This window comes from Eublepharis macularius, chromosome 10 (genome assembly GCF_028583425.1).
Source record: "Eublepharis macularius isolate TG4126 chromosome 10, MPM_Emac_v1.0, whole genome shotgun sequence".
In the NCBI taxonomy this organism is placed as follows: Eukaryota; Metazoa; Chordata; class Lepidosauria; order Squamata; family Eublepharidae; genus Eublepharis; species Eublepharis macularius.
The window spans coordinates 37,414,606-37,439,134 of NC_072799.1; positions in this window are offsets into that span (position 1 = coordinate 37,414,606).

Consider the following 24,529-nt stretch of genomic DNA (forward strand, 5'->3'; position numbering starts at 1 on the left):
GACAAATCAAACCTTCTACTCCCTAACTCTATGCTTAAGGAAGAAAGGGCTACAGGTATTCAGGAATTTTATGAAGATTTAAATCCCTATCTCCTCCCTTGCTTTTCTTGCTTCACACCCTCTCCTTCCTTCCTTTTAATGGCAGAGGAAAAGACAATGGGGAAAAGTAGATTGGGGTGAATTATTGCATATAAATACTGAAAAACATTTTCATTAGTCATTTTACTGAGAATGACTAATGAAAAGAGAGATAAATTTTTTACCTTGAGGTAGGTTGGCAGGAACGAGTTTCCTAATTATTATTTTGAAAGGTTTCCCCCCTCCCCCCCACAAATAGAGTGATAGTTAAGAATTAGGGTTGTTGGCCTTCAGGGTGATTGGAGATCTCCCAGATATTCAACTGATTTCCAGGCCTCAGAGATCAGTTCCTCTGGAGAATATGACTGCTTTGGAAGGGGGACTCGATGGCATTATACCCTGCTGAGCTGTTTCCCCTCCACAAACCCCGCCCCTCTCCAGGCTCCACCCCCCAAATCTGCAGAATTTCCCAACCTGGAGCTGGCAACCCTATTAACAATAATAGTGGCCTGAAGCACAGTATTGTTTCTAAATACATCCATTTCATAATGCCAGTTTAGAGATGAGCATTTGCTTCTTATTTTCTACTCTGATGAAACTTCTCTCCTGGCTCCATTGCTATGGATAGAAAGGATATATATATATATATATAAACAAAATTTTATTAATAAAATGCATACAATAAATTACAAGATAGCGCAGATTAACAAGTAACAATTGGTAACTAAAACACAACCAATAACCAAATAACAATACTATATACAATGTAAAGTAACAGTGATGGTTTTAAAATGGTGATAATCTAGAAGTCATTGCTGCATTAATGTAACACAGTTGCAGATGTTATCACACAGCAGGGTCCTCATTGGAACAGGCACATGTTAAAGAAAGCAAACATGGATTGTCTATGCAAGGAAGGCAGGATCTGTCCATGCATGCCTGCTTGATCTGCCTCAAAAAACAAACTGATTAAAAGATGATTTGAAGGAGCATTCAAAATACCATAGCTTTTCTTTGATCTTAGGAAATATTCTGGTGGCTCCATTTCCTAATAATAAGGGTCAGTCTATGAACTGGGTTTGTCGATAAGGTTCCCTTTGATTTTTTTAAATGCATAAAGAACATCAGTTAAAAGGGAGGGTTGTTATTGTTGTGTATTGCTGGAGCTTGAGTCTAAACGAAGGCTCCTGAGGCCTACATGGCTATTGGGTGTTTTTGCACTGGTAACAGCCAATCATAACTGTTGCCTTATAATCCAATCGCTGTGCTGTAAATAGTTACTTTGTATATAGTTCATGCAAATGAAGGATTCTGACTACTTGCTTTGTATTGGTTGTTGCTAAAAAGGGGTGTGGTTTTCTTAAGTATAATTTGGCTCCTGTTGAGCCTGGTTTCAGTCTGCCTGCTTCCAGTCTTCAATAAAGTTGTTTTTATGAGCTGTTAATCACAATACTTAATAGTTATTATTACTTTTACCTAGAAAATTGACTCTGTATGATTGACTGCAACAAACAGTGTAATGGATGACTTGCCTATGTGGTTGGTGCTGGACTTCACGCCAGCTCAATTGTTGATACAGAAGCCACCAATATGGCTTCACTTGTCCTCCTTGCCTTGCCCAACTTATCTAGATAAGAGCAAGGAGGGCCACGACCTCCTTATGTATCATGATTCTTAAAACATTACAGGTGTTAATTAGCTTAGCAAAACAAGGAAGATTTCCTATTACTGCTATTTATGAATGGTCTTTCATGATTAGGAGTGCATTTTATGCAATTATGTGTCACCCCACATGGCTTGCATTTCATGGTCTCCTTTTTACAATTATTTTTCTTCATAACCTCACACTCAAATGTGTGTGTGCGTGTGTGTGTGCGTGCGTGTGCGCGCCCATGTGCCTAGTCCGGGCCCACTGCATGCATCTGGTGAAGTGTGTACTCCAGACCATGAAAGCTTATAGAGAAAAAAACAGTCTTTAGGCCACAAAGCTGCTGTTTATTTAAACCACTCAGGAGTTTCTCTGCTGTTTCTACGATGAGGATATATAGCCCTTGGAATGGAAGCCCACTATTTTCTACACAACAGGGGGGGAAAATCAATGAGATCAAGTTGCCTAATAAAACGGCCAGTGACCGGTCAGAACTGTCTATCCCTAATATAAATCCATCTGATTGTACTTTACCATTAAAAATCCTTTCTGGTGCTGTTCTACCAAGCCTTCAACCAAATCATTTTTGTTTTCTCATCTCTTCAATTAAGGCCACCAAATATTCTCCAAAATACATCTGTGCTGATAAGAATCCCCCCCCCCCGCTTCCGGGTAAATCAAGGCTGCCACAGAAGGTAACTAATACTGGCATCCTAAGCAGAGCTACGCCCTGCTGAGCTCATTGATTTCAATTGACTTCCAAGGGTGTAACTCTACTTAGGATGACATTCTTAACCACAATCTTAAGACATTAGACCAACTACATTGCAGTATTACATCTGTCTATACCTGTCAATGACTTTTATCCAGTTAAACATGGTTTGAATAACAGACTGTGAGAGCTTTTTAAGTAGTTCAACTAATTTTCCTCCCCTATGCCACCCAAAAGACCAACTCTTATTTTGATCTCAGATTGCACAGCATAAATCTGTAATAAAGTCACTGAAATGAATACTGTTATCATTTTGCCTCATTTGCTCACAAACATACCTCCTTCCCGTCTGTCTCTGTATGCATCTGTTTCTCTCATTCACACACATCCACTTCTTTTGATAGACATGACTTTAAGAATGAAACTGCTGGCTTCACACATCTGATGGAGAGACTTACTGTTTAACACCTGTATAAATGAAGTAATATATTGTTGATGGGGAAAGAGAGAGAGCAAATCCATATTGAAGTGCAAGGAAAAACAAAATTCAGCCATTCATTCAGGTTTGTTTTCTTTGCATAAGAATGAGGCATGGCCTTGCTGTCTTGTCAGCATGCATTCATCATACAACAAGAACAGAATTCAGGGCTATGTTCCTTTTGTGGCATTTCTCATGCCTGCATCTTAGTTCTGTGAAAGGCTTGATGGGAAAAGAAATACAAGATCAAAGTCAAGCTAAAATGGTTTTGCCAGTGATTTAAATCATGAAGTTTGCACACTTACAGTTGTATTTAACAGTGTACAAGTGTCAACTTTGAAGGAGCAAACAAGTAGGAATTTTAAAGGCAGAGTAAATAAGAGCATATTTCAAAAGCTTAGATTCAAGGATATTGTTGTGAGAGTGAATACATTCCCAGAAGAGTGCTAGGAATATACATGATGTATATATTAGCAAATAGCCCTAGCAGCAATGCCTAAGACTGATAAAGGTCATCTTCATTTGAATCTACAAGTTTGTAAACTTGGACCTTATCTACAACTTTCACCACCACAGTCTGCTGTGAAGCTGCTAACTTTTCAGTGTGGATGATATAGTAGCTGTCATTCATGACAATATAACTTCAAAAACAGACTACTGTAACAAGCTTTGTATGGAGTTGTCCATAATGAAGATACTTCAGGCCACCCTTGATACTAGAAAACTAACAGAAGCATGTTATACCAGCATTCCAGGATGTGCAAAGGTCTTTCTTTATATTCTAAGAATATGAAGATGCTGGTTTTAAATGTTTAAATGGTACCTGTCATCCTTCCCTCTCTGCTGCTTCCCCCACCCCTTCCAAGTAACTAGAAAAAGTAGACTAAAAAAGACCAAGAGGGAAGAGTTTTGGAATTACATCACTCACTTGTGTCCCATGTTTCTCCTGTACTAAAAGTAAGAATCAAGGAAGAATGAATTGGGTCCATACTAGAGGTGGGCACGAATCATGAAAAAAATGAACCGCACGGTTCGTAGTTCGTGCATTTTCACGAACCACGAACTTCTACGAACTGGTGTAAGTTCGTGAACCAGTTCGTAGTTGGTAGTTCATGGGTTTTAAATGCCCCTTTCCGTGCCACTTTGCAGCGGCACGGAAAGGAGCATTTAAACCTGCAGATCAGCTGCTTGTTGGGGAAATACCGATTTAAACTGTGGGTGAGGCTTGGCTGGCCAGCCGTGAACTCCTGGCCAGGTAGCCAAGCCCCACTGTGTAAATGATCAGCTGCTTGTCGGGGATCTCCCCAACAAGCAGCTAATCGATGTGTTTAAATGCCCCATTCCATGCCGCTTTGCAGTGGAACGGAAAGGGACATTTAAAACGAACCAAATGAACCAGCAGACCAGTTCGGAAGTTCATGAAAACAAGCTTACGTAAACTGCTGGTTCAGGAACTGCTGGTTCTTTTTGGTTCATGTTCCGTTTTGTGCCCATCTCTAGTCCATACTGATGTAAGAAGAAATCATGGTTTAACTAAACTAACCAAAGTTGATTGACCATCTGAACCTGCATTACCACATTAACTATGGTTAGTTCAGGCACCTCAGACCAGGACCAGAAATCAGGATATGAAGATGGTATACTAGCCACAAATAATGTGAAATATTTCCGACTATGTATGGATACATTGTCCTGACTTAAGCCTGCCTTGTTTCTTGTCAGTGTTTGATTCTTGCCTCATTTACAGGGTTGTCTGGTAAGAGCAGCTCAAAACCAAAACCACTCCTGCCTTCAGATCTCTTGCTGGTTCCAAGCCTGCACTCAGGTACCACTCTCTGCACTCAGGTCTGAGTATTGTGGAAAGAGATTCATCTCTTTATCTCTGTAGTATCCCTTGGGGTTGTGTGTGTAGATATGGCCTTACTTATCCAGATTGTCAACACATTGGAGACTTCTCAGCCCCAGCAACATAGGTCTTTATTGCTCCCAACAGGGAAGAACATTTACACTCACAGACCACTACAACTAACTCATACAAATTGGACTGCACCCTAGGGAGGCCCCTCTGAAATATATCTTAAGGGGGGGACAGAAACTAGCTTGGGAGGGCTCACTTAAAGGCATACACAGGTATATCACAGTTCCTACCTCCTATCGCTTTTAACACACATTAATGCACCAAGCTTTTTCCAGGGATTCCTAAGGGGGGAATCTTGATCAACTGTGCTCCAGGCAGTAATTAAGTGGTTTATACAAGCACCTTCCTTACACCTTATGTGTTTGATGGAAAGGCGGTATTTGTGTGGAGATGGAAAAGCACTTAGGCATATGTAATGTAGCACTGCTGCATGTGTATTTTATGCTTGCTTTGCTTTGAGCTTTCCTAAATCTGGTTTGATATGATTCTTCTAGAAAGAATACAGTCAAAGAGTATTTTAACTGAAAGTTGGCAATTCAGAGGCACTAGTATATCACAGAAATACATCATCATAAGCTCATTAGCTGTCCCTGTTTATCCTTACTGTTAACTTTATGGTGAATTAGCTTGTTAGTACAGGAGATACTCTATTAATAACCTCTGTAAAGCCACCTAAGGTACTCAGTCTTGATTGAAGGGCCAAGTGGAACTCTCAAATTCAATCAAATCTGAGCTAGATGCTGGGATACTGGAAGCCTGGTCATAATTCAGCCATATACCAACACGTATTTATCCACGAAAGTGCTCACTTAAGTTTTATGTATTCATCCTAAACTGATTATATGTTAACAATTGCACAGATAGGCTGGAAATAAAGCACTATCTGCTTATAAAACAGTATCTGCATTACATACAGTTAAAGCTGGTTATACAGGTCCAAAAAAGGGGGGGTTGATGAAAAACTGGAAGCTATTGAAAATGTTGCCACTCTCCCATTGGCTTTAACAAGTTACTGTTAGTTTATGAAGATTCTTTTCTGAGATTATTATGTAGTGAAAGTTTTATTGCATGGTAACTTTAATAATACTGTATTTTCTCATCTATTTCCTTGATAGTATGTATCTGCAAGTATGGTTTCACATTATTTTTCATGTCATTCACAATTAAAATCAGAAAAGAAGGGTGGCAATTGAAAACAGATCCAAAAGGATGGTTTAAATAGTGCACAAAATGATGACAGTATATTGTGGTTTTTACTCACGTGTTATTGAGAACACTTTAAAGCAAAGTGTAAAAGATATGTGCCACCCTTGTACCAATTTATTTTCTACATTGTGCTTAGTACTGGAGACCACAGAGGAAGTCCAGGGTCGCTGCATAAAGGCAAGCAAAGACAATCCACCTTCACTTGTCTCCTGCCTTGAAAACTCTCTGGGGTCACCATAAATCAGATGCAACTTGACAGCACTTTACACGCAGAGATCCTGAAATTATATGCATTTGATTTTATATGGAACTAGCATGATACCGATGCTTCGCTATGGTATTTAACTACTTTAAATCCAGTTACTGCCTTTCTTCAACTGTCTGCAGTTTCCTTGATCTGCTTTTTACCTCACAACACAGAGTTCCACAGCCTACCCATCAGAGAGAGGGGGGTGCAAGTAGGCAGGAGCCTGCCAGCCACACAGGAAAGCCAGACCCCACAGGGAGATTGGCAACCCAAGTGAACTTTTTGGAGAAGACTGGGAGGTGTATTTTACTTTAGGACACATGCAATGACTCCCAATAGCAAGTGCATACTGTTTAGAATGTTGGGAGTGAAGATCAATCAGGCTACATATGCAAATGATCTTGCCTTTATATATATAGATTTGCTACTGACAGATGTGGTAAAACTCACTTGCCTAGATGTTTTTTAAAAACGGATTATACAGATTCATGAGAATAGCTCTATCAGCAACTATTAGTTTTGATAGCTGGATGGAACTTCTATGTGCAGAGGCAGTATACCTCTGAATGCCATGAAATGTGCTTCCTATTTTTCCAGGAGCAGCTGGTTACTCACAGTCGAAAGCAGAATATTAGACTAGATGAGCATTTGGTCTGACACAGCAGGGCTCTGGTTATCTTCTTATATTCAAGGATCCTTACAGCTGAAGGCATGCTGCGCGAACAATACAGCACTTACAAAGGGTACGCTCACCATGGTGCTACCCAACATCAATCAACAAAGGCTTGTGCTACTGGTGCAAGATCATTACTTAGACAGATATACCAGCAGGAGATGAAGGTGGTACTTCTTACATATTTCATAATTTTTACCCTCGAATAAATGATAGGACTAATAAATAAGGCAACTGCAAAGCCATATACTCATAGTCTGGAAATTGTGACCTGCTGTTTTAAAGAGTTTTCTTTCATTTGCCTTAGGACTTTATAAATAACAGGAATAACAGAAATGGCTTTATAAATTGTTTTTCTGTCTTGATTTGATCTGACCAGCAGTAGTTCTGCAATTCTGCAGGGAGTAATGTCTCATTGTCCTTTGCTCTTTCCTAGACAAAGAAGTATGGTGCTTTAATTCAATATGGTCCTGCTGTGGATAGTTCAGTAGAAAAAGCTAATTTCCAGTTCCAAATTAACTGCTCCTATAAAGTTCCTATAAATATTACGCAGCTTTTATTCTAACACAGCAAGAAAACCAATCATAGTGTATTTCTAATGAGAATAAAAGGAATGTTTGAGTGTCACTTCATGTCAGTGTTAAGATTCCTATAACAAACTCATTTCTCATAGCTGGTTTACGTATTTTTCATCTGTATAATTAGGTATTTGGATACATGTGCAATAACTCAAATAAGATGTGAAATCTCATAGAAATGAAAGCTCTGATGAAACTAATAGTTACATGGTCTTCATAACACCTGAAATGAATACCAGTGGAAATGTTCAGTTCCTAACATATTATGGAAGTTGGGAACTGGGGTGATAATTGTTCATTTTGATTTACAAATAATGTAGGTAATGAAGGTTGATATTTTTGGTAGGCAAAGGTTATGCTAGTGAAAATAATCTTCCATGATATTGGGTCCATTATTGTTCTTTTCTGGATGTTCATACACTCCAACAGTAGCAAGATTATGAAACTGAAATGCATATGTTATAAAATCTTCATGATCCCACAGGGCCACCATGATTCTGTAAATCAGATAGGTATCTGGTGCTCCATGCTTGGAATATAATGCAATGAAACAACTGGGCCAAATTCAGATTAGAACCATGGTATGCAGGGAAACAGGCCTTCACCATCAGCCACCAGGGAGTCACTATTGTCACCACTGGGGAACTTATGTGGTACTAATGGTTACATATAAGTTTGCCATAGGGCAAACATTAGTGCATAGACATTATAAACACTACACCACATCTGTTGAGCAGCCATTTGGGGGACATAACTTTATAATGTGTGAATTGAACCTGTATTGCTACAAAGGAGGGTTCCTAATTAAAGGAATTATATCTTTCTTGCATTTTAAGCAATGAAAAATTGCTTTTATATATATATATATATATATATATATATATATATATATATATATATATATATATATATATATATATATATATATCGTATTATAATAAAAAAATACATACACATTTTAAAGTGATTGACAGCTTAGTTGAATGCACTGCTCTTTGAGTTGTTTTTCTAGTGATTTCCATAGATATGAAAAACTTATTTAAATAAATATAGATGTGGGTTTATATGTAAACCAACATACACACTTTCCCCCGAGAATATAGGCAAATATGAACAAAGTAATTTGAAAGTGATCTGTTTCCAAGTGTAATCTTATCCTATGCTTAGAATACAATAGTTTGGGGTTGAGAATCAGCATTCTGCTGGTTTGAATCCCACTACTGCAATGAACTCAGCAGGCGGCCTTGGGTAAGCCACTCTTGTCAGCCTCAGCTCCCCAGATGCAGGGCTTTTTTTCTGGGAAAAGAGGTGGTGGGTTGCCCTTGGAAAAAATGGTCACATGGCTGGTGGCCCCGCCCCCTTATCTCCAGACAGAGAGGAGTTTAGATTGCCTTCCATGCCACTGGAGTGGCGCGGAGGGCAATCTAAACTCCCCTCAGGAAGATCAGTTCCAATGTAGTCTAAAAGTTACATACTGAAAACGTCGAACCAAGCAGAGCAGAACATTCCTATAAGAGCCTCTACTGCGCCTCAGAGAATTTGTTTGTATATCAGATTGTGAGTCATTTCATAGTTATTCAGGGCTATCCACCACACACTCCTCATAAAGCAAATCAAATTGTTAAATTCAAAAAATGCCAAGGTTGGCTAGCATCATGGCTCAACACAAATAGCAACAAATCCAGAAACATCTGGGAAACTGTGTGGCTAGTAGCGCAGCGCAATGAACTAAATGAAAAGCTCTGGGAAGGGATAATAGTTTTCACTTTTTAAATCATAGGAACTGCTAGTGGTTTGGGGCTTCTGAGAAGAGTAAAATGATAACATAGGCCAATTCTGCAATCTAAAGTGGTGGGAAGAATCGTTAGACACAGTAAATATTTACTATGGTTATTTCTCTTGCTATTTTTCCATTTCAACACATTTTCAAACATGTTGAATTTGACGTATATTGAGGCATATAAAAATAGATTAATAATTAAAGACAGGGGCCTTGTAGGAAAGAAGTCTGTACAGTGCCATCTAGTAAGAGTTACTCCATTCTTAGCTTTTAATGGACAGAGAAGGATGTAATTGTGCTTAGGATGGTAATGGTGGAAATCTAGGAAGATTTTAGGTGCCCTTGAGTCCACTGCAGGAAATATTTTACACCATTCTGATGATCTAAGATCAAATCAATCAGAATTATGCAACTACTGGAGTACTTCCATTTATGTCTTTGGCACATTGCAGACCAACAGACTGAGAGATCAGTCCTAAGCAGATAATTTCGATTGCTGGGAAAGTATCTCAGGATGGCACCGTTATTGTCCTGAGAGCCAAGCAGAAAGGAGTAGGTGCTGCCCTGCCAGAGATGTTGGAATGGCATCTTAGAATGTGCCCATTGTCTCTAGATGTTGTTATTTACAACCAAATTTCAGCAGTTACTGAGGGGGGGGGAGAAAAAGCATGCAATTTTTTAAAATAATTTTTTTTAAAGCAAGCAGAAATTATTGGTGCTCTTTATTGTTTCTCCCTTCCATTTATTATTTGGGATATTTGTTATATGTGGTAAATGTGTGGAATCATGTGTGGTAAAACACTCTTCAAGCCAGTATACTGCAACAGATAAAACTTTTATTGAAGCTAATTTACATTCACTTGAAATTTTGTAGCAGCAGGAGAAATGGAAACCGAATCTAAATAATACTGTTCCCTATTACAAGTGGTGAGCTAATCCAGCAGAGTATGAGGATGTGGGTGTATGTCTGGCAAGGAAGAGCTCTGCAGAAGCTTCTTGCAATACCACTAGGAGAGAGAGAACAAAGGCATGCAAAGAGAGGGAGGAGTCAGAGAGAAGCTTCTAGATCAAAGAGAGGCATCACACATACACACAGTCTGCATCTAGTGCAAAGGGAAAATTGCCCCTTCCTCCTCCTATGACCAGACATGCTGAGTTATCTTTGTTCCAACATTTATAACTTGCAAATCGTGCAAGCCCAGGAGAGTGTGTCTGCTGCGCACACATGCAAGAAGGAACACAAGAATGCTGCGAGATGACTGCCAGGCTCCTGATCTCCCACAGTGGGAGTTGGGGGACCTGGCAACCATACAAGGCCAACGTTTCTGCAGCATTATTAGTCCTTTTCAAAAGTTATATCCACACACGGAGGGCCTCCCAACTGTGCACAGATCACCCTGATACATGGAGTCATGTATATCACATATATTTTGTATGCACAAACAACTGTTTTAAGCACAACCTGACTACTGAATTTTTCAGGGTGCTAGTTTGTGCACACAAAAGCTGTATGTCATGAAAAATATGTGTTGCCTCTGTTCAGACAACATGGTGACCTTGTATATTGGGAGCATCGTAGGCTCTTTGGACAGAAATTATTGATCATCAGTATCTTGATCTGGGTGTCATTTGCTAAAAAGTTGTGCTCAGAGAAAGCCTTTTTTATTTATGGTGCCACAATTATGGAATATCTCACCAGAGGGGTTTTGCCAATAACCAGATGCTGTATAATTTTAGGGATTGGATTGGACAGTGTTTTGTTCAAGACTTTAAAACCTTGCTCCTGGGTTGAGAAACTGTGTTTGCTGTCGCTTTCAGTGATCTTGTTTTCCATTTGTCATTTATGAAATCCTAAGCAGAGTTAAACCAGTCTATGCCCATTGATTTCAATGGGCTCAGACTGGAGTAACTCTGCTTAGGATTTCACTGTTAGTTGTTGCTGCTTTTGTTATATTGAACTGCTTTTACATATGCAGTTTTGTATTTTGTCTGCACATTGCCTTTTGTCCCAAATCAGAGAAGCAGTTAACAAACGTTTAAATAAATAAATAAAAGGTGTTGCTGACAAACCACACAGTTCAAAAAATTGAACTGAGCTTCAGCTGAGAAAGTGGGGCCATTTTCAGAAAAGGTGAGAGTGAAATTGAGTGCATGAGAGCTCAGTCCTGGTTCTTTCTCGATTTCTTGGCCTCTTGCTTTTTCTTTTTATAACAAAGCAATAAATAGCACTCTGAGAAGCTTGAGGGCTTAGAGAGAGAGAGAGAGAGAGAGAGAGAAGAAATTGGTCCAATAAAAGGTTGGGCTTTGGGGGAAAAAAATCAATGTTGAGAAAAATAAGACAAGGAAACCAATATTTATTAGATACCTAAAAATATGTATCAGCTTTATCTACAAGTCCCCCCAAAGTATCTTTGACATTCTGGGTCAAATCACATGTATCAACCATATGTTGTCATGTGCTTATTATTACTAAACAACTTGCTTTATCAAATATGATTAGGACTAGAGCAGTTATTTATTATAGCTTTGTGCCGTTCTAAAAATGTCACCACTGCCACACTATCCTCCAAGTTCCAGGTTTAAGTGACACCACATGTTCAGAATGCAAAACCACTCCTAGTTAGTTTTTATCATGTTATTCCAGTTTATCCTATTAATCCATTGTGTTATTTTTAATCACTACATTTTTCATAGAATTGTGAACAAACAATTTTTCTTTCAGTATTTTGGGCTTATTTATTTTATTGACATATCCCATCTTTCTCCGACACAATCAGGAGCCATAGCGGGTAACAATAATAAACACAGCTTAATACAAATACCCACCAAAATAATCTATTAAAATAATTAAAACAGATAGATTCCACATCTATATCCTTTAAGTTCACTCATATGCACTTACAGCCTTGTCAGAAAGGTAGGTGCCTGCTTACCTTTTCTGGGAGGCTGTTTTACAATAGCAGGGCAGCAATAGAAACTGCCTATGTTTGGGCCATAGTGGGTACTCTTGAGGGTGAGGCGGCTGCTAGAAGACCCAGAGCACAATTGCCATACAGGTTCATATCAGCTTTGCCTTCCCCCGTTTGTACCTTCCTATTCACTTCAGCCATCTTTGGAGGCCTTGCTTCTGATGCCTCTGCCGTATGAGGCTAAATGAGAGGGATTACTGACAGACCACATGGCACTAGTCATGGCACCAAAACTTCGGAACTCCCTCCCCAAAGAGATTCATCTCTCCCCCTCTACTGCTGTCTTCTGCCAGTGAGTGAAGACTTCTCCAGCACACCCCCAGTAACTGTTATTGGCCCTCCTCCCTGTTATTTGTCTTGTTTGGCCATATTTATTGAATTGTTTTAATACTGTTTTACATGTAAATTGTTTTTAATGTTGTTTTAAATTTTAATATTTGCAGCCTTGGGGACACTGTTTTATGTGGGAAGACAGCATACAAATGTTTTAAATAAAATAAATATCAGGAAAGAGGGTCTTTCATGGGTTCCAGGTCATGAACGGCTTTAATAGCAAGCACCAGCCATTAAACTGGATACGGGACTGAATAACATACAGTAAGACTTCAAGAGCAGTGTCATGTGGTCCCAGTGGGCTGATGGGCAGGCACCAGTAACAAATGGTCTGCCTCATTTTGCACCAGTTGAAGTTTCTGAATTGTCTACAATGGTGGCCCATATAGAGTGCACTACTGTAATTTAGCATTGAAGTTCTTATAGCATGCATCAGTGTAGACAGGTGAGATGAGGTGCCTCAGGGATTGGTCCTGGGACTGGTTTTGTTCAATGGTCTTATAAAGGATTTGGATGAAGAAATAGTGGGAACACTTATTAAATTTGCAGATGATACTAAATTAGGAGGGGTAGCAAATATGGTACAAGACAGAGTCAGGATACAGAATGGCCAAATCCACACTTACCGGCATAGCACTAAACAGTCGGAATGATAGCATCTTCCTGGCGTGTTTTACGACAACATTGTGCCACGATGCTGCTCTCATGGTGCGATGACATCAGAAAAAGCGCCAGGAAGATTGTTCCGACCAGGGCTTTTTTTCTGGGAAAAGAGGTGGTGGAACTCAGTGGGTTGCCCTCGGAGAAAATGGTCATATGGCTGGTGGCCCCACCCCCTGATCTCCAGACAGAGGGGAGGTTAGATCGCCCTCCACGCCACTGAGCAGCACGGAGGGCAGTCTAAACTCCCCTCTGTCTGGAGATCAGGGGGCTGGGCCACCAGCCATGTGACCATTCTCAAGAGGTTCCGGAACTCCGTTCCCCCTGAAAAAAAGCCCAGGTTCCGACTGTTTAGCACTACGCTGGTAAGTGTGGATTCAGCCAATGATCGTGACAAGCTGAAAACTGGGCTAAAACAAATAAAGTGAATTTCAACTGAGATAAAATTAAAAGTTCTGCATTTAGGTAGAAAAAATCAAATGCATAATTATAGGATGGTGGAGACTTGTCTTGGCAGTACTATGTGCAAAAAGGATCTAGTGGCCTTAAGTAGACCATACACTGAACATGAGACAGCAGTGTGATGTGGTAGCTAAAAAGGCAAATGTGATTTTGGGCTTTATCAATATAAGTATAGTGTCCAGATCATGCGAAGTGAGGGTATCACTTTGCTCTGGTTAGACCTCACCTAGAGTATTGTGTTCAATACTGGGCACCACAATTTAAGAAGGATATAGACAAGCTGGAACATGTCCAGAGAAGAAGATGGTGAGGGGAGACCAAGTCCTATGAGGAGAGGAGACAACTGAGAGGTGATTTGATAACCATCTTCAAGTACTTGAAGGCCCATGAGTGTAAGTGTACTTTGCACACACACAAACAGGAGGATTAAGGTGAGTGCCAGGTCTCCCCTCTCCTGCTGGGATCTGGCAGCCGTACTCAGTACTAGTGACAAGTCATTCTCCAAGCAGTTAAAAGAAGCTCACCATCCTCTTCCCGTGCTCCTGTAACTATTTTCTTATCCTTCCTTTTAAAGCTACTGCAGCAGCTTCTCTGCTCTCTATCTTTCATATGAAAGAGGAGGCACTTTTGCTCTGGCTGGGAAAATGACAGCGTCAATACCCTTTCCCATTCACATCTCCCTTTCTTCCCCCTTTATGCATGCACGCAAGCAGCCTTGCTCTGAATGGGAAAGGAGTTTGTTATTGACACTTTTCTGTAGTATCAAAGCTACTATTTGCCTTGTCCAAGGAAAACATAGAGGTGTCCCCTGCAGGACACATTACAATAGGGTGTCCTTTGGGGAAAAGGCAGAGGAAGGATTTCTCCTCCCAAGCAGTGCAGAGCTTTGAAATTCTATAATTTTTGTACAAGCCACCATTTTGTGACTGGCTCCATCCACCTTGCCATTGGTCATAGATCCAGAGGAGTTAGCTGTGTTAGTCTGTAGTAGCAAAATCAAAAAGAGTCCAGTAGCACCTTTAAGACTAACCAATTTTATTGTAGCATAAGCTTTCGAGAATCACAGTTCTCTTCGTCAGATGCATGGAGGGCCAAAAGAAACTGGTCAGATATAGAGGAGGAGAGGGGAGGGCGGAGTAGATGCAAACAACTCCTTCTGATATGGAGATGCAAACAGCTCCATCTGATATGGAGATCAGTTTGCTTCTGTAAACGTTCAGAGGAGTTAGCCGTGTTAGTCTGTAGTAGCAAAATCAAAAAGAGTCCAGTAGCACCTCCAAGACCAACCAGTTCCACTGCAGCACAAGCCTTTGAGAATCACAGCTCTCCCCGCCAGATACTTCTGACGAAGAGAACTGCGATCCTCAAAAGCCCACGCCAGGTGCCACTGGACTCCCCTTGATCCTGCTTCTGTAAAGGAAATCAGTTACCTGTGATGAGATAACCATTCATAGTCCCTATTCAGTCCCAGCTTGACAGAGTCAAATTTACATATGAATTCCAATTCAGCAGCTTCCCGTTGGATTTTGTTTTTGAAAGGTTTCTGTTGAACTACAGTGACCTTTAAGTCTTTGATGGAATGTCCTGGTAGATTGAAGTGTTCTCCCACTGGTTTCTGGACGTTGCCATTTCTAATGTCAGATTTGTGTCCATTTATTCTTTTGCGTAGAGGTTGGCTGGTTTGTCCAATGTACAGAGCAGAAGGACATAGTTGGCACATGAGGGCATATATCACATTGGAGGAAGAGCAGCTGTAAGAGCCAGAGACAGTGTAGTTGATGCCATTGGGTCCTGTAATTGTATTCCCTGGGTAGATATAAGGGCAGAGCTGGCATCTGGGTCTGTTGCAGGGCCTGGTACCTGTGCTGGTGACTTTGCTAGCCGATTCATGATTGTAAGTGAGAAGTTGTTTAAGATTGGGGGGCTGTCTGTAGGCAAGGAAAGGTCTTCCACCCAGGGCTTCTTAGAGAGAGGTATCATTTTCCAGGATGGGTTGTAGCTCACTGATGATACGTTGGATGGGTTTGAGCTGGGAACTATAGGTGACAACCAGTGGTGTTCTGTTGTTAGTTCCTTTAGGTTTGTCCTGGAGCAGGCTGTTTCTGGGTACTAGTCTGGCCCTGTTGATTTGTTTCCTCACTTCATTTGGTGGGTACTGTAGCCCCAAAAATGCTTGTTGTAAATCTCTTAAGTGGGAGTCTCGATCAAGAGCATTGGAGCAGATATGGTTGTAACGTAAGGCTTGGCTGTAGACAATAAACCGGGTGGTGTGTTTAGGGTGGTAGCTGGAGGCATGTAGATATGAGTATCGGTCTGTGGGTTTCTGGTATAAGGTGATATTTATCCATCCATTATGTAGTTGTACAGTGGTGTCCAGGAAGTGTACCTGTTGTGTAGAGTGGTCCAGGCTCAGGTTGATAGTAGGGTGAAAGTTGTTGAAGTCCTGATGAAATCTCTCAAGGGCTTCCTTCCCATGAGTCCAAACGATGAAGATGTCATCCAGGAATCTTAAGTATAGTAGTGGTTCCAGTGGATGGGAGCTGAGGAAGCGTTGCTCCAAGTCCGCCATGAATATGTTAGGATATTGTGGTGCCATGCGTGTGCCCATGGCTGTGCCATTAACCTGTAGATATAAGCTGTCACCAAATTCGAAGTAATTGTGAGTAAGTATGAAGTGACAAAGTTCAGTGGCGAGGTGTGCTGTGGTTTTGTCCGGGATAATATTCCTTATGGCTTGCAGTCCATCTGCATGTGGGATATTGGTGTATAAAGCCTCCACATCCATGGTTGCTAGGATGGTGTCATCTGGTAGGTTGTCAATGGACTGTATTTTCCTGAGGAAGTCAGTGGTGTCCCGTAAATAGCTGAGTGTGCTGGTGGCATAGGGCCTGAGGATAGAGTCCATGTATCCTGAGACTCCTACTGTGATAGTGCCTCTTTCTGAAACAATGGGGTGTCCCGGGTTACCTGGTTTATGGATTTTGGGTAGTAGGTAGAATCTTCCTGGTCGTGGTTCCTGGGGTGTGTCCGTATGGATGCATTCTTGTATATCCAAGGGGAGAGTCTTTAATATTTTATTGAGTTCTCTTTTGTATTGCTCCGTAGGGTCAGAAGGTAGTATTTTATAGAATGTTGTATTGCCATTGTTGCCATTGGTAGCTCCCAAGGCTCTTAGAAAAAATTTAACAACTCCCAGAAACACACATTTATCTGTTAGAAACTTCCTGCCACTTTCAGTTCTAATCTCTATATGTGCCAACTGCCTGCCGCCATGCTCACCTTGCCTGCTACTGCTTATAGTTGCAGTGGAAGAAAAAGGAACAGGGAATGGCATTTTACCCTGGAAATGACATAACATTTGGTCAACATTCTAAGAATCACTCTCAAATCTCTATATTTTTTTCTAAGGGGGGGTCCTAGAATGTTGACCAGAAGTGATGTCACTTCCAGCAGATTCCAGCCCCATGCTTTCTCACTCAACATGTACTTTCCAAGTCACCTACTCTCACTCTAACCTTTTTTTTAAAAATTACCAAGAGCTAAAAACCCACCCCCCAAATCTCCCAGGCACAGATCTGGCAACTCTACTGACCATAGTTCTTTGGATCCATACCTCTGTCTTTAGAATTATGTATTTTTCATAATAAGAACTAGATGGATGGATTTGGGAACAGGATAGATGTTTTGTTGGTAAGGCTGGTTTAGATTATTTTGTCAGCAGTTCCATCACCCCCACTATAAGCTTATTTCCTTTACAGTTTCACATTGTGGCTGTAAAACATTTGCTGTGGGCTGAAACCTGGCACAAAAAAACCTTTACTGAAAGCTAATTTATTTGTTTCTCTGTTGAAAACAAAGTGAGCATAAGAAGTCTTTTAAATACCCTTTTCATTAATTTCAATTCCTTTCCTAATCATGCTATAACTGAACAAATGGCTTTGATTTTACAGATTGTTAGCACATGTAAGAGTTCTTTATTTCTGTTCTTTAAATGTTTTCTGCTGTTCAAGCAAAAAAAAAGAGATTAACAATGCAATCCTAAACAGAATTATACCGTTTTAAGCCATTTGACTTCAATGGATTTAGAAAGATTTAATTTTGCTTAGGATTTCTCACTGTATGGAAACCTGCTGTTGTCCTTTTGGTGACCAAAAAACTCCCACCGTTTCTCACTAAACATTTCCCTTCCAAGTCACCTACTTTCTCTCACACCAACCTTTTTGAAAAATTCCAGAGAGCTAAAAACACAGGCCCATCTATTTGCTCCACAGGACAACATCTAGTGATTATGTCAAATATTAGAGAAATCTTAATGAATCTAAATTAGCCCACAATGTAACAAAATGGGTTAGCTCCTACCAGCTTTTATGCAGGTGCAAGCAGAAGGATCCCCTTTTCAACCCTGAGTAGTTATGCTGAGGGGATAGCGGGGCTCACCTAGATCAGAAAATCATGTGGGATGGGACTGCACTGCAGTGAAGGAACAAGGCCCGATTGCCCCTTGTCCTCTCTGGACAATTTGGCCTATGCACAGGCCAAAATCTGAAACTTGCTCTTCTAAGCTTTTGTCAAATTTCTAGACTTTTCTGCAGAGACAAAAATGAAAAAGGAACAGGGAATCATAAGGGAACTAGGAAGCGCAGTTTTGTGTCTCATGGAGATCTCCACATTCCCTGATTGCCATTGCAGCTATTGCCAAATTGAGAGTATTATGCTTAATTTAGAAGTTATTGCATAAAGAAGGGATGCTTAGGACTGGCCCACAGTTTGAAACGGCTTTACAAACCTTTGTTTGTAATGAGCATGCCTGAGATGCACTAAGCAAACCATGGTTGCTGCTGTCTATCACTCTTGGGCAGATTTTGTTTGGCAAGTTAAACTATGGCTTCAATGTACACTCTGTCTCTGAGTAGGGTCGGGGGGGGCATCCACGGTTGTGTTATGTCAGCCCTGGGTACATTGTCACAGAAGAAACTGCAAAAGGTGAAGTGCCTACACAACTTTTGCTCTCCATATGGCATTTTTATGATGATCTTGAGTTTAGAACAGATTATTATTATTATTATTATTACTATTATTAATAATAATGATGATGATAATGATAATGATAATATGGTTACATACCACTCTTCTAGACAGATTAGTGCTCCACCCAGAGCAGTGAACAAGCTAGTGTTATCATTATCAACAAGTTAGTGTTATCATTATACAGCTGGGGAGGTGGGGCTGAGAGGAGTGGCTTACCCAAGGCCACCTACTGAGCTCATGGCAGTAGCGGAATTTGAAGCAGTAGAGTGCTGATTTGCAGCCATACCACTTAACCACTGTGCTACAGTGTTCCAGGCTAGCCTAATCTTATCAGATCTTAGAAACTAAGTAGGGTTGGCACTGGTTAGTACTTGGATGGGAGACCACTAAGGAAGGCCAGGGTTGCTACAGCAGGCAATAACAAACCACCTCTGTTAGTCTCTTGCCCTGAAAACCCCAGCAAGGGCTGCCACAATTTGGCTAGGACTTGATGGCTGTTAGCCACTTTATATTATTTTTATATTAAAATGTCTATTAATGTATTTTAATGTATTAATGCAGGGGTGGGTAATTGTTTTGGCTCGGGGGCCACTTTGTGGGAGCGGAGGTTAGCGGAGGGCCGCACCTTTTAAAATGATTGCATTCATTAGTTAACTTTGCATTTCAAAAAAGGTATAAATTGTATCATAAAAATCAATAAATATAAATTAAATAAAATAGTGGTAGTTTTATTCAATTTAGTTATTGTGCTAATTTCATATCATCTATAGCTGCAAGCACAGGAAGGAAATCTCGGTTCAAGGCAGATTTTTCTGACTGTCTTGGCGGGCCACAAAAAACTCTGTAGCGGGCCGCATGTGGCCCGCGGGCCACAATTTGCCCACCCCTGTATTAATGTAATATTAATGTAATATTAATGTATTTTGCATTTTAGTGTATTTTAGGAGGGAAGAGAACTTTGTTTTTAGGAGGGAAGAGAACTTTGTAGTGCAGATCCTGTTTTCAGCAGCCACAGTCACTCATGATAGCTCAGATCTCCTCACAGCTGTTCAATTGCAGTGGCATCACCAACAGTTTTGCAGCTGCACCGTAGCTGTGGTGGTAGAGGAGTTTCATTTCCTTCTGTCTTGTGTCCACTTTTGCACCTGCACAGTAAGTGAAATCAAGTCTCCCCCAGGGTCCTGGACAATCAGGTCAGATAATTAAATGACATGAGGGATGGGCTACACATTCTATAAGGCTGTGCAAAAATGTGAATGCATGGGGGAAACATTCATAAAACATACTTAGGAGGTGTCCACACAGGGATGTGATTTTGTGGTTTCCCTGTTGCTGGTACAGCAACAGCCTGATGTAGTGGTTAAAAGAGCCAATTTGGTATAGTGGTTAAGAGTGGTGGGACTCTAATCTGGAGAACTGGGTTTGATTCCCCCACTCCTCTGCTTAAAGCCAGCTGGGTGACCTTGGGCTAGTCACAGCTCTCTGGAGCTCTCTCAGCCCCACCCACCTCACAGGGTGTTTTGTTTTGGGGATAACTATTGTCAGACTTGTGGCTAGATAACGTTCTTACTCCAGACTACCTCCTGCAATTAGACAACAGTCCATTGTTTCCAAAAGGCTTTTACTGAAGAATTAGTTCATTATAGTCCACGAGCCTGAATACAAAATCCAGGATGGTACATATGCATTGTTACCAATGACAGGCAAAGCATGAGGTACAGAGTAACAGATCACAGCAGGCCCAACCTCCCCCCACAGTTCTCAAAACAACCCCTTTGAAGTCGGAAGAGCGAGAAGCTCCCAAGGCCGGTTCTTGGTGGAACGTCGGTAGCCAAAACAATCCTTTTCTGCGAGATAGCTGCCTGGGAACCTTGGCACCTGGAAGAGAGCACTTACACACTGAAAGGATTAAAATGGAGTCGGTTAAGCAAAGGCATACAATAAAGCAGTCTGGACCTGACATTCTGCCCCCTCTAAGATGCTCCCCCTCCGGGTTTCTGTGGGTAGCGGGAGTGGAACGCCTTAACTAATCTAGGGGCATGAACATGTACAGAGTTCACCCATTCATCAAACCCAGAGTCAAAGTCCTTCCACCTAATGAGATAAAATAACTGATTTCTTTGTATTTTAGAGTCCAGTATTTGTTGAACTTCATAGTGGGTTTGATCATCGATCAGAGTGGGGATTGGAGGTGCACGGGTGTGCCATTGATTAGCAGGAGGGGCTTTTTTCAACAAACTTACATGGAAGGTATCATGTACATGACGAAGATTCTTTGGCAGATTTAGAGCAACAGTCACTTTGTTGATTACTTTGCGAACAGGAAACGGACCTAAGAATTTCAACGCTAGCTTGCGGCTGGTTTGGGTTGTTTTCAAATTCTTTGTGGAAAGGTAGACCAGATCACCCGGCTGTAATTCCCATTCTGCCGCGCGGTGGCGGTCAGCGTATTTTTTGTAATCCTGTTTGGCTTTGATGAGATGTTTCTTAATCTGCGTCCACTGTTGGGCTGCTTCCCCCCACCATTCGGTGACGTCGTTGGAGGCTGTAGTAGGGGGAGGAAGCGCCTCGAATGGGAAGGGCTTGAAGTGGAAGCCATAGACGATTTTGACTAGCTTCACTTCCGAAAAGATGCCCCCAACGATTAAAAATCGTCTATGGCTTCCACTTCCTCACACCTTGGGCATTTGGCAGCGAGTTGTCGGAATTTTGCGGCATAGTCTCTAGCCGACATGCTGCCTTGCCTGATAGCCTGCAATTTTGTTCGGGCTCTGGTTTCTTCTAGGGGATCCTCATATTGAGCTCGGATTGCGTCTACCAGCCCTTGGAGTTAGATACACTCCAAGGGCTGGTAGACGCAATCCGAGCTCAATATGAGGATCCCCTAGAAGAAACCAGAGCCCGAACAGAATTGCAGGCTATCAGGCAAGGCAGCATGTCGGCTAGAGACTATGCCGCAAAATTCCGACAACTCGCTGCCAAATGCCCAAGGTGTGAGGAATCCACCAAGATTATCATGTTTAAACAGGGTAGGCATTGCTGGACAGAGCTTTAATGCAAGATAATCCTCCTACGCTGTTAGGGTGGATACAATTGACCTGTGAAGTAGAAAACTGTCTGATGGAAGTTCGTTTGGTGGAGCAACATCAACAACCTCCGGGCCAAAGATGCTCCTCCACTCCTGCTTGAGGGAGCCGGGGGGCTGGCTACGCTATCCGTGGAGCGAGAGATGCTAGATGGCAACAAGGATTGTGTTTGCAGTGTGGACAAAGTGGTCATTTTGCAGCGCAATGTCCTTATCGGCCTGTGCAAAGACCTCTGCTCCAACTCAGACGCCCAGCCCCCGCTGCCTACCCGGCGCCACCGCGCCCTACCCCAGCCCCCAGAATGGCAAGAGGTAGGGGAGCGCCGAGAAGAAATCCCCCTGAGAGGGGGCTAGAACTGGAGGAAGTTATGGAATATGATCCAACGGCGATGGCGGGAGGGGAGAATCCAGAAAGCCCCTCCTCGGGAAACGAAATGGATCTGTCGTGAAAGGACCCAAATGGCAGATCAAACCTCAGTCAGTTCCGGTTCCGAACCGACCGTATGGGTCCATACTCTTCATACCAGTGACTTTAGTGAATTCTGACAGAAAGATGCACATCCGGGTACAAGCCCTCATTGATTCGGGCTGCTCTAGAGACATTATTGCACCAGCCTTGGTAAACGGACTAGTACTCCCTGTCAAAGAATTAGACATTCCGGTCATTTTCGAGCAAATGGATGGCACTAACATGAATCCAGTGACTACAGAAACCATGCCAATCATCACAGGCATGGGGCAACATTGGGAAAAAAGATCTTTCGTTATTAGTGCCACAGCAAAGTACCCCTTGATCCTGGGGAGCCGGTGGTTATGCGATCATAACCCTTACATCAACTGGGCAGAGGGAAGCATCGCATTCACCCATGGGTCATGCAAAAGTCATCGATGGGATCAAAATTGGGGAAAAGATCCGACCACAACCGAACCGGCTCTCCTCTCCCAGGAAGAAATCAACCTAATACCCAAACAATACAGGGCGTACACCCAAGCCTTCACAGAAGAAGAAGCCAACTCGTTACCTCCTCATAGGAGGACAGACTGTGCTGTGGAAATTTTACCTGGCGCCTCGATGCCCAAAGGCCGCCTATACCCGATGAGTCCCAACGAAAGAGAGGAGCTCCGCAAATTCATCGACCTCAACCTTCAAAGAGGATTTATTCGGCCAGCTAACAGTCCCCATGCAGCGCCAGTACTTTTTGTAAAAAAGAAAGATGGGGGCTTGAGATTATGCACGGACTTTCGAGGTCTTAATGCGGTCTCTTCCAGCAATGCCTACCCTATTCCGCTCATAAGAGATCTACTCAACGTCGTGGCTCAAGGTAAGATCTTTACGAAATTAGATTTGAAAGATGCTTACTTTCACGTTCGTATTCGAGAAGGGGATGAATGGAAAACGGCCTTCAACACATCACTCGGCCAATATGAATACTTAGTTATGCCTTTCGGCCTGGCCGGAGCCCCCTCAGTTTTCATGTCCATGATTAATGAGGTACTGCATGAATTCCTCTATAAAGGTGTAGTGGTGTATCTGGATGATGTGTTAATTTATTCAGAAACTGAAGAGGAACACGTAGAACTGGTAAAGAGAGTCTTAACCACCCTCATGAATAACCAGTTACCTATTAAACTCTCCAAATGTGAATTTCACAAAACGGAACTCACTTACTTGGGCTATTGTATTTCTAGGGAGGGTTTGAAAATGGATCCAAGTAAAATACAGGCAGTACTAAATTGGCAAACCCCCACAACCCGCAAAGAATTACAATCCTTCTTGGGCTTTGCCAACTTCTATAGAGAGTTCATTGCAAATTTCGCCCAAATCACACTCCCCCTAACTGAACTGTTGAAAACCAAAGATAAGGGGGACCAAGCCAAAAAACCAAGTGCAAAACTGGCTTGGACGGCGGAATGCCAAACGGCGTTCGATCACCTTAAAACGCAGTTTGTATCAGAGCCCGTTCTACAACACCCCGACGAAAGTCGCCCGTTCATAGTACAGGTTGACGCCAGCGACATGGCAATTGGGGGTGTACTGCTACAACGGGGGGCGGATGAAAAGCTCAAACCCTGTGCCTTCCTTTCCAGGAAATTTTCAGAATCGGAAAGGAATTGGAATGTATGGGAAAAAGAAGCCTTTGCTGTAAAAGCGGCTCTCACTACCTGGAGACATTGGTTAGAAGGAGCCCGCCATCCGTTCGAAGTCTGGACGGATCATAAAAATTTAGAAGCCCTGCGCAGCCCTCGCAGGCTAAACGCCAAACAACTGAGATGGGCGGAGTTTTTCTCTAAATTTGATTTCACATTGAACTTCCTCCCTGGGAAAACCAACTTCTTGGCGGACGCTCTATCACGCATGCCCCAGCACAAAAGCAAAAGGGAGGAGACAATAGACACAGTCTTCTCACCTACGCAATTAGGGGGCGTGGTGACAACACGCAGCCGCACCGCCCGCTTTCCCCAACCCGACCAGGGATGGAGAGAAAAATTAAAAGCTGAAGTGGAAAAGGAGGGGGAAGATGTGCCCAAAGACAAACTGCAACAATCCGATCAGGGGGAATGGCTCTGGGGAGATCGCTTCTATGTACCCAAAAGCTTAAGGAAAGAAGTGTTACAACGCTGTCACGATGCTCCCACAGCGGGACATTATGGGTACTTAAAAACATACTTTGTA